The sequence below is a fragment of the Nycticebus coucang genome, chromosome 10, assembly GCF_027406575.1.
Source record: "Nycticebus coucang isolate mNycCou1 chromosome 10, mNycCou1.pri, whole genome shotgun sequence".
NCBI lineage: Eukaryota > Metazoa > Chordata > Mammalia > Primates > Lorisidae > Nycticebus > Nycticebus coucang.
Window position 1 is genome coordinate 69,663,342 of NC_069789.1, and position 11,632 is coordinate 69,674,973.

The 11,632-nt window shown below is 38.1% G+C and overlaps 1 pseudogene; it reads left to right on the forward strand.

Annotated features, from left to right (window-relative positions):
- Positions 1-3,947: 3,947 nt before the first annotated feature.
- LOC128596432 (CTP synthase 1-like) lies at positions 3,948-5,709 on the forward strand (annotated as a pseudogene).
- The last annotated feature ends 5,923 nt before the right edge of the window (positions 5,710-11,632 follow it).

An 11,632-nucleotide genomic window follows, 5' to 3' on the forward strand; every position in this document is an offset into this window, starting at 1 on the left:
AGGTATGATGTGTTGTAGGAAATGAAGTGGAAATAGTCAAAATAATTTCAGTTGACCCACATTTTAAGAAGGTCTTCTCCATTATATTATCTTTTAAATGTCATGTTACAAAATGTTGGAGTTACTTTAAGGAAGTTAAAGTTACCTTACTTAGAGTAAAATGTACTTATTAATTTGATTTGAATTTACTTATACGGAATAACTAGAGTTGATTTCTTCGGAGGATTGCTTGCTTTTTTTGTTGAAGCCGACTGGACAGGAAGCTTAGCCAATGCTGTCCCAATGTGTAACCATTCTTTGTATTTCTTTAGTAGTTGCCCAAGTCATTTTGAGATTTTTTTTTTTTAAACTTAAACCTAGAGGGACTAATACAGCAAATTGAAATATTTTTTTAAAAATCCAATAGGACAATATTTAGGAAAATATCAATACCTAGAAATAATTAATACTGTTTTCTTACTAATGCTAAACCTCCCCCCTAAATATTTACTATTTTTTTATATGTAGAGTGCTAGATTCTTAGAAGGGTACAAAAACTATGTAAATTGTGATTTTTGTTTTTAAATATATGGTGTAAAGAATATGCATTTAAAAGAGGAAGTTTAAAAATATGTATCTAGACAACATGAAGTTCTTAGAGTACCTGCATTAAAATCACCTGGGCAGTCATTAAACTTACCAATTTCTTGTCTCCAATGTATTACTTATTGAATCCCAGTCTCCTGATAATGGTTTTAGTGTTCTATGTGTTTGAAAGCACCCTGGATGATTCCAATGTTCACCAAAATGCTAACACCATGATTCCAGAAAGGCAGAGTAGTGAGAGATGACTACCAGCTGGGGCTGTGTTGCAGACAAGGTTGTGCTTCACCGCGACCTTAAGTTGGGGGTTAGATTTTCAGAGGTTGAGATTAGAGCAGAGGATAATACAACAGTATACAGGGATGTGAACAGCCTACAGTGTTATCTTCCTGTGGAAGAGTTAAGTACTCTGATTTGTCTCAATTGTGGGGAATTAGAAAGATGCAAGTTATGCACACACACACACACACACACACACACACACACACACTACTGGAAAATTAGCATAGTGTCATTTGGAGAGTGTCTATGGTTTCCTTGCCATGGATACAAAAGGAAAAAAGTATTTTTTTATATCTGCTAACAATAAGCCTCTGTGATCATAAGTATCAATAGTTTTAGAACTACTTCCGCACCATTGTTTTCAGAAACTTCTTTCCTGTAAAAATATACCTTAACCATTTGCCATCTTTTCTTTTTCTTTGTTAAGATATTTGAAAATAATTCAAAATAGCCTATTTATCCAAAATGCTTTACTGTACATATCTAAGTAGATATGTTATTTTCTTTCTTTCTTTTTTTTTTTTTTTTTTGGAGACAGAGCCTCAAGCTGTCACCCTGGGTAGAGTGCTGTGGCATCACAGCTCACAGCAACCTCCAACTCCTGGGCTCAAGTGATTCTCCTGCCTCTGCCTCTCAAGTAGCTGGGACTGCAGGTGCCAGCCACAACATCTGGCTATTTTTTGGTTGCAGCCATCATTGTTGTTTGGAGGGCCTGGGCTGGATTCAAACCCTCCAGCTCAGGTATATGTAGCTGATGCCTTAGCCTCTTGAGCCACAGGCGCTGAGCCATATTATTTTCTTATTTAACATTAGTACCTTTGTCACACTTAACAAAATTACTGCGAGTATTTCACATTAACTAATATTCAGCCCATATTCAAATTTCCTCAGTTGTCCCGTATCTTTTCTACAGCTCCTTTTATTTTTTTCTCAAACTACTCTGCATTTGCTTCTAAAATTGTTTTTGATCTAGAATGCTATAATGCCCCCCTCCTTCATTTTCTGCATGGTAACTTTTGAATTATAACTAATAGAATTGGAGAGTTTTATCTTTTTTCCCACTCATCTATTCATTTGCTCATTTAGTCTTTAGAGGATTATTTAAGCCAGTTCTGTGTTCCAGGCCGGGCACTTCAAAGTGGACATACCAGAAGATAACAGTGTTTTTCTATGGTATACCAGGAATTATTATTATTTTTTTCTTTTTTAAGCCTTTTCCCGGAAGAAACCAGAAGTTATTTTGAAGGAAACATTGTTATTCTGATGAAAACACGAGTTCTGGGAATGTCATTAAAAAAATGCATGCACAGATGCACACACATGCCCACATGCTTAACAGATTGCGGCAAGTTTTTAAACAGAATATAATGTGGTTTTTGTTTATTAAAACTCCATTTCAGAGTTTATGTTACATAGCCATAACATTTCAATGACAGTTATGTCCCAAAATCTGGAAAGTATTCAGGAAGTTGGGAGATTGATTTACTTTTTATGATTAATTCTTAAAGAGAAAAGCTACTTGAGCAAGACTGGTAGAGAAAGTACTTTATTTTTGCTCTTGAATTATCTTGTTTTTATGTCAAAACATTTTTAAAGAAGTTGAAGGTGCTCTGGAATTCTCTGCAACCATCTACTGGGAGATGTTCCTCCCTCTAAATATCTGAACCTTCCGGAGCTGTCTCAGAAATGGATAGCAGGGGGTCTTCCCTAGAAAGATGCCATCATATGTCGCATTATGACATTTAGTTGGTCATGTAAGATTATAATATCATATTTTTTTTCTGTACCTTTTCTATGTTAAGACATGCTCAGAAACACAAATGCTTACTGTTGTGTTACAACTGCCTACCATATTCAGTAAGGTACTATGCTGTACAGGTTCGTAGCCTAGGACAATAGACTGTACCGTAAAGCCTGGGTCCATAGTGGGCTATTCCACCTAGGTTGGTGTAAGTCACTTGAAGACATCCACACACGGAAGAAATTGTCTAACGACACACTTTTCAGAATCTATCCCCATTGAGCAATGCATGACTGTATTTGACCTGGAAGTGAGAACATTAAACTGGTCTCTGGGTTCTTAGAATATAGGATGTAAGGGTGATGGTGTGTTAGCCTCATTTTTCCAGTCAAGGTTTCAGAGAGGAAGTCACTTTCCCAAGAGAAAGAGAAGTGAAGCGGATGTGGAAAAGAGTGTTGGAGAGGGAATGGTGGTATTTGGGTTGCTGACTAAGGCTCATCTATGAGACACCTAACTTCCCCAAGTTCTTGTAGCATAATTTCCTTTTTTTTTTTTTTGATTAAGCCAATATGAGTTGAGTTTCTGTTCCTTACAACCCAAGGTCCAATTTATCTTATGTCTTCCTACTTATTTTGAATCATTCCAATGTTAAATACAAATTAAAATAAAAGATACACTGAAACAATAACACATATTATATAATGCGTATACTGTGTCAGGCACCGTTCTTGGTACTTATGTTAACTTATTCAATCCTCAGAATGATCTTGTGATGGAGGTGTTGGTATTATCTCCATTTTATACATAAAGTATAATGAGATTATGTAATTTGTCTAAGTTTATCTGTAAGTGTTGGAGCCTATATTCAAATATTTGTGCCTATAAATGTATTTTTTAAAAGACTTGGAAGGATTCACACCAACCTGGTAACTTCCAAGGAAGACAGTAAATTAGTAAGCAGTATGACCACTTGCTGGGTGGTCATAAGATCTTTAAGAAAAATGTTTTAACACAGACCATATCTTTATGCATTAACTGTGTATTTAAAAGCCTGTTTCAAAAAGATGCAAAGAGAGATACAACGAGAAACAGACTAAAAATTTTAGTGTCTTACAGCCAAGAAAGGGGAAATTAGAAGCAATTGTATTAAAAAGTATATTATAAATTGAATTAGCTAATAAATGGAATTATAAAATAAGTGTAATATTTTTTGGTGACCAAGTGTCTGTAGTGATAACACAGATTGAAAATACAAATGACCACCTGCTTCCAGGGTCTCTGCACGCGTCATCACTTAGCTCTGTCACTGATGGGAGGATCTGGAGCCAGCCTCATGTCAAAAAGTAAAATGAAGTACATTCTGGTTATTGGTGGTGTTATACCAGGAATTGGAAAAGGAATCATCACTAGCAGTGTAGGCATAATACTGAAGTCATGTGTTTTACAAGTAATTTCAATTAAAATCGACCCCTACATTAACATGATGCAGGAAGATTTTCTCCTTATGAGCATGGAGAAGTTTTTGTACTGGATGACAGTAGGGAAGTAGACCTTGACCTGGGTAACTATGAGCAGTTCCTTGACATCTGCTCACCAAGGACAATAATCTGATCACTGAAAAGATATACCAGTATGTCATAAACAAGGAATGGAAAGAAGATTACCTGGGGAAAACCGTCCAATTTTCCATCACATCACAGGTGCCAGGCAGGAGTTGGGGGATGAAACAGGCATTGATATCTGTGAATGAATATGGCCTAGACCTGAAGTATGTTACTGAGCTTGGCAGAACCGTGGGAGGTATAGAAAGCATGGCCCTTACTGAGGCCTTCTGTCAATTTCAATTCAAGGTCAAGAAGGAGAACTATTGTACTATCCATTTCAGTCTAGTTCCTCAGCAAAGTTCAACGGGAGAACAGAAGATTAAACCCACCCAGAATAGTGTCTGTAAACTTAGAGGGCGTGGGCTTTCCCCAGACCTGGTTGTGTGCAGGTGCTCAAATCCTCTTGACACATCAGGGGAAGGGAAAATATCCATGACCTGCCATGTTGAACCTGAGCAAGTGATCTGTGTCCATGATGTCTCATCTGTCTACCGAGTCCCCTTGTTGGCAGGGGAGGGAAAGGTCCTAAATAATTATCTTTGAAGACTTGACCTTTCTATTGAGAGGCAGCAACAAAAAATGCTGATGAAGTGGAAAGAGATGGCTGACGGATATGACTGCTTGCTGGAGACCTGCTCTATTTCCCTTGTGGGCAAATACACCAAGTTCTCAGACTCCTGTGTCTCTGTCATTAAATCTCTGGAGCATTCTACACTGGCCATCAACCACAAATTGGAAATCAAGTACATAGATTCCACAGACTTGGAGCCAACCCTTCCCAGAAGGGCCTGTATGGTATCCTGAAGCTTGGCAGAAGCTCCGCAGTGTTCATGGAGTGCTGGTTCCAGGAGGATTTGTTGTTCGAGGAACAGAAGGAAAATAATCCAAGAAATCACCCAGGCTCAGACAAAGAGAAAGTCTTTTTTTGGGGTGTGTGCTTAGGAATGCAATTGGCAGTGGATAAATTTTCAAGAAATATGCTGGGATGGCAAAATGCTAATTCTATGGAGTTTGACCCTAAGACCAGTAATTCTTTGCCAGGACACAATCCTGGGCAGTTGGGTGGAACCATGAGGCTGAGCAAGAGGAGAACCCTATTCCAGACCAAAAACTCCATCATAAGGAAACTCTATGGAGATCCAGACTGCTTGGAAGAGAGGCAGAGACACAGATTTGAGGTCAATCTGGTCTTGAAAAATTGTTTGCAAGAGCAAGGATTGAAGTTTGTTGGCCGAGATATTAAAAGGAGAGAGAATGAAAACTGTGGAATTGGAATATCATCCCTTTCTTTGTTGGGGTTCAGTACCATCCCAAGTTCCTGTCCAAACCTATCAAGCCCTCTCCACCCTACTTTGGCTTCCTCCTGGCGTCCTGGGGGAAGCTCTGGCATTACCTCCAGAAAGGCTGCTGGCGAGAGCCTAGTGACACACATAGTGACAGAAGTGGGGCTGTCCTGACTCTGAAATCACTGAATTGTTTTCATCAATAAATCATCACTGATCTTACAGCAGATGATTATTCAAGAGAGCCTTCTAACTTGGGTAGAATTTACAGCTTGGATTTTACACTTCCTTTAAAGTATGTTTTTATTAAGATTATTTTGTTGTAGGGGAAAGGTATTTGGGAAACTGTCACTTTGCATGCCCCATCTTGTGTCCTGGCTCCTGTGTGGTGCCCTGCCTGTTGTGCAGCAACCTCTTTTGCAATTCTTGAGTTTCTGAGAGGAGAACCAGAATGTCTGGATGGGAACTGAGGATGCCCAGAGCTGGCAGAGCACCCCATCCATCACCGTGTTTCTTGACTACCTCACATCATTGTGGATTTGAGTGTGCCACTGTGGCTTGCCCTGGGACACCTTGACCATTATAAAGTGTGCCATGGGGACTTAATGAGCACAGAAAGATAATTTTGGCTGGTACTTGCAGTGCTTGGTGCTGGGGATGAGGGTGCTGCCTGCCCCTTAAAGCAATGAAGTGAGCCCAGAGACAGAGCCTCAGTCCTGCCCTGAGTTGTGGGGACTCTCATGCCAATTTTTGGCTGGTCCAAATTGTCCAAATGGATGGTCAGTTTGATGTCACATACAACAGAAAGAAGTGTGTTTTTAAAATCTCCCTGCCTCTGGCTGTGCTTCCCATTCCTGGGGCTGGGAAATACTCCTTGTATCAAGGGGTCACTTGAAACAGAACAAAGAATCTTGTGGGAAAACTGCTGCTAACACCCTCTCACATGTAGACAGCTTTGACTTGAGGGTGGTACTTTTTTCTTTCAGGATGGTGTAACTGCATTTGAAATGCAATATGAATGAAAAGCTATTTTCTTTTCTTTTTTTATTTTATTTTTTTTTATTTTTGCAGTTTTTGCCCGGGCCGGGTTTGAACCCACCACCTCCGGCATGCCCTACTCCTTTGAGCCACAGGCACTGCCCCCCAAAAGCTATTTTCTTAATGTGATGTTAACAATAGGCACAGCTGGGTGCCTACTATATTCTGGCTGGACTTGATGTATACTCTAACTTAAGAAATAATGTGCTCTCTTCTAGTATTTTTATAATTTCATGTCTTAAGTTTAAATCTTTAATCCAGTGAGAGTCTATCTTAGTTAATGGTGAAAGGTGTGGGTTCAGTTTCAGTCTTCTACAGGTCGCCAGCCAGTTCACCCAGCACCATTTGTTAAATAGGGAATCTTTTCCCCACTGAATGTTTTTAATTGGCTTGTCAAAGATCAAATAACGGTAAGTAGTTGGAATCATCTCTTGGTTCTCTATTCTGTGAAACTTAGTAAATGTAGAATGTAAATGTCTTAACACAATAACTAAGAAAATGCCAGGAAGGCTATGTTAACCAGTGTGATGAAAATGTGTCAAATGGTCAAATGCGTCAAACCAGTGTATGGTGCCCCATGATCGCATTAATGTACACAGCTATGATTTAATAATTATATATATATATATATATATATATATAAATAATGTGGAACAAGAGAGAGAGAGAAAAAAGAAAATACAAATGAGTTAACAAAGAATTTAGAAGTAAATTCATAAAGGGAAGATCTATACGGGCTTTGTACAGGAAAATCCTATTTTGGTTGTACTCATACATTTTGGTGTTTATAATGGGGAAGATACGGTTATTTCCAGAGATTAAAATACTGGCTTACAAGACACATAAGTGTTTCCAAGGACAGGTTTATCTTTGTTCTTCAGGCGTAACCTCCGTGATATTTTCTTTAAGAACTTTGTCTTCTCTGCCTTGAAAGAACAGGAGATGCAGTTTTCCCTTGGACATTTTGAGTTTAGCTCTTTTGCTTTCCTTTCTCACATCAGAAGTCAGGTTATCAGATCACCTGGGAAAGACTCTTTCCTTTCTGTGATTTTAGCCTATCTAATTCTCATTGTTTCTACAACTCTTCAGTATCTTTAAAAAGTGTGATTTTTAAAAATAATTTAACTGACTTTTCCATTGTTGCAAAAGTTGCCTTGACATGACCAACTCCATCCTTCATGATGTGGAAGTCTTGCATATTATACTTAAAATCTCATTTTGATGTTGTATATAATTACTGGGTAAGGTATCTGATGTGAAATATTGTGAAAATGTTTTTTATTTGTTGCAACTTGGAACATAGTCATATGGTCTGTGAGTTGCATCTCCTCCAAGAGAATGTGCTGTTGGCATCCTGGTTCTTTGAGGGCTTGAAACATTCTCTGCTGGGACCTGCCTTCTCTCTTTTTGTCCACCACATCTCTATTGTATTGCGTCTGGCTGAATTCTCAGCCTCCATGACCTACCTGAGTCCTGTAGTCATCTCAGTGTGTGGTCCTCTTACTCTCCAACTGTGAGAAAATCATATCCATCAGTCCTGTCTTTGTCTCTGTGTCTTGTGTAGATGAGCTCCAGGAATGTTTAAGTCTTGATCCATTTCCATAGAAACTTTCTGGTTTACATTTTGAAGATTACTCAAAGGGCTCAAAAAATCTATCTGTCCATCTATGTATCTATCTATCTGTCTAGCAGTTCTTTTATCATTGCCCATAAACTCTTGGTTCAAATTTTTTTGCAAGGAAAGATGGCAGCCACACAATTTACTATTTATTTATTTTTGGGGATTCATTGAGGGTACAATAAGCCAGTTTACACTGATTGCATTTGTTGGGTGCAGTCCCTCTTAAAGCAGAGAGAGGGAAGGAGGGAGGGGGCAGGGCCTTGGTGTGTGCCAAGACACAATTTACTATTTTTCCTTATCTCTATTTACCGTTCGACGAATCGATCAGCTATCTAATCTACCTATCTATTTGATTGACCTCATTATGAGAAAATGTAGAGCCAAATTTGAATATAAGGGGCAGCAATGTTACTGGTAGTTAAAAGAGGGCATCTTCTCTGCCTAGAGTACTTTTTCTACTTAGTTACATCTTTTGCTGTAATGCATTGTAAATTCTTTTAGAAAGAGGAGGGATATGTCATTTGACACATAAAAATAATCTGTATAAAAATTAAAAATAACATCTATTTATTTGAGTTCGAATTTTGCTTAGCTTGCAAAACAACAAAAATTATGCATCTCTTTAAGTGCTAATCAGCTGAACATTTTCTTAAGGCATATTTCATTATAATATTAAATTCTAATAATACATATACATGATTTATAATTTCTGAGGTAAAATTTTACTCCTATAACAAAACAGAGTCAGAACGTAACATCTGTTTATTTCTGGATGTGTTATTTCCCTTATTCTTTGGAATAATCTTGAAAAATCAAAAAAATTTGTGAGAAAATTGAATCGGGTGTGTTGGGTTCAGGACTTCACAGTTGGTTGCGTTGCACTTTAAATGGAGCCAAGATTATTTGCTATTTATACCTTTGTGGATAGACAGAAATTGCTTTCTGTCATCATTTGTTCAGAAACAGAAGACATCTGGTAGTAGATTGTGTTGAAATCATTTGGCTGGGGGTGGGGGGGAAAGATAATAAATCTTCCACTTAACAGCTTGCCAGATGGTTGAAAAAAAAATGCCCTAACTGATTTGTGGGACAATTTTAAGTGCTGGGCTGTTCTTGAGAACATAATGCTCAAATGAATAGATAGCCTCAGACAAAAAAATATAGTCATACTGTGATAACTCGATAGGCTTCAGTGAACTTTTTAGCTCTCAGTGAATTTATGTTAGAGAACAGGTTTTTCTGGGTACAGGGAGAATTGAGTACTTTGGATTTCAAATCCAAAATTGTTGTTAAATTTAAAGCATTGAACATTTCCAGTTTTCACATTTACTTGAAAGAAAATGTGATGTGAGATTAAATAACACAGCCATGCGATTATCCTTGACAATAAAAGGGTCTCTTCAGAATTCTTTTGAGGTGAGTAGTAATATCCAAATTCAACTTTGGCGGATGTTACCCTTTTATTCACATTGGATTAATTTAAGATGGAGATTCATTTCACACACAAGAAGCTTCTATTTTTCTTTGTTTCAGCAGGAGCTAAAAACAAATATAGGTATACTTCAAATATTACAGATTGAGTCCCAGATTATTGCAGTGAGGCAATTATTGCAGTAATATGAGTCACACATTTTTTTTATTTCTCTGTGCATGTAAAAATTATGTTTACAGAATACTATAAAGTATGCAAAAAAGTAGTAGCTTAGTTAAAAATACTTTGCTGCTGAAAACTGCTAACACAGAGACATGAAGTAAGCACATGTGGTTGAAAGAATAGCCCATAGACTTCTTAATGCCGAGTTGTCACGAATCTAAATTTGTAAAAAAAAAAAAATGCAATATTTATAAAGTGAGGTAAAGTGAAGTGCAATGTGGTATGTCTGTACCTTGTTCTTTCTGGAAGCTTTGAATCCAGGCGATGTTTGCTGGGTTTCTACCATGTTATATTTTGGCAGCTCTGAAAGTTTGCTGGAAACGCCCAGTCTTGCATTTCCACCCTCTGTGTTATACTGGGGTGGAGGCAGAGGCTTGGAAGTTGGAACTGTGGTTATATCTATCCAGCCAGTAACTGCTGTGTACTCTGGGGAAATTACCTAGTGTCTCTAGTTTCAGCTTCTCTCATAAGACTGTTCTGAGGACTAAATGAGAAAATGTTAAATATTTAGTAATTGTTAGCAATAGTTATAATGATGATAATCATTTTCACCTCAATGACAAACACCCAACCTTCTCTATGAAAGAGTTTCTATAGTGAACCTGTGTAAATGGCTTCTCCCTCATGTCTGAATCTTTCCCATTAACACAAATATATAAATCTGTCTTAAATTTGTCATTAAACTCTGTCTATATCTCTCTTAACCAGCTCAGGCTGCTATAACAAAACACTATAGGCTGGATAAATTAAATAACAGATATTAATTTTCTGACAGTTTTGGAGACTGGAAGTCTAAAACCAAAGCATAGCGATGATCACTTTCTGGTGAGGCCTCTCTCCCGAGGTTGTAGACAACTGCTTTCTTGCTTTTTCCTCACGTGGCAGGAGAGAGAGAGTGAGGAAACTCCCTGGTCCTTACTCCTAAAGGCACTGATCTCATCACGGTGGAGGGTCCCATCCTCATGACTTGATTTAACTTAACTGCCTACTAAAATCCACATCTTCAAATGCCATCACATAGGGATTAGGGCTTCAACATATGGATCTGAGGGGAACATGGTTCAGTCTACAGCAGTATCTGAGCACAAAGGCCATTATCTCTTTATCTTTGTAAGTTCTCCATGTTCAGTGGGGTGCTTTCCACAGAAAGGATATCAAAATGGTTCTGATGCCTAGTTAGTAACCAGTTCAGTAACCAGTTAAAGTGACACAGGACCTCTCAGCTCCAATATGAGCTGCAGACACTAAACATCCGAAAAATCCTAATGCCCCAGGATCACCTGAACGAAGAGAAGCCATCACCACCGCCGCCATCCTTGGAAATGGGAAAGCTTCCTCTGTGGCACTTGGGGGAAAGCATTGAAGGTGGGCCCTCCAACTGGAATCTTTCCTGGGTAATGTAGGCAGGCGAGAGTAGTGATTAAAGAACATAGAATCCACAGTTCAGATGGCCTGAGTTTAAACGTCAGCTCTGCCAATTTGGAGCTGTGTGACTTTGGGCCTTAATGTTCCCATCTGTAAAGAAGGATATTAGTGGGTAACGACTGTGTGCTTCTTCCCATGTACCTGTTAATAACATTTATGTTTATAATGTTCAAATCATGTATATGTAATTTATCATATTTAATTTACTTAACAACGAGGTTATAGTAAGACTAGTACCATCACTTTCATCAGTTCTGATAGGGAAGCTGAGATTCAGAGAGGTCAAATGCTTTACTCCATCTCACTCATGAAGTTAATGGCAAACTGGGATTCGAATTTGTAACTTTTGGTCTTTTAGTCTAATGCTCTTTTTTTCATAATCTGGAATTTATGACCTTGCTT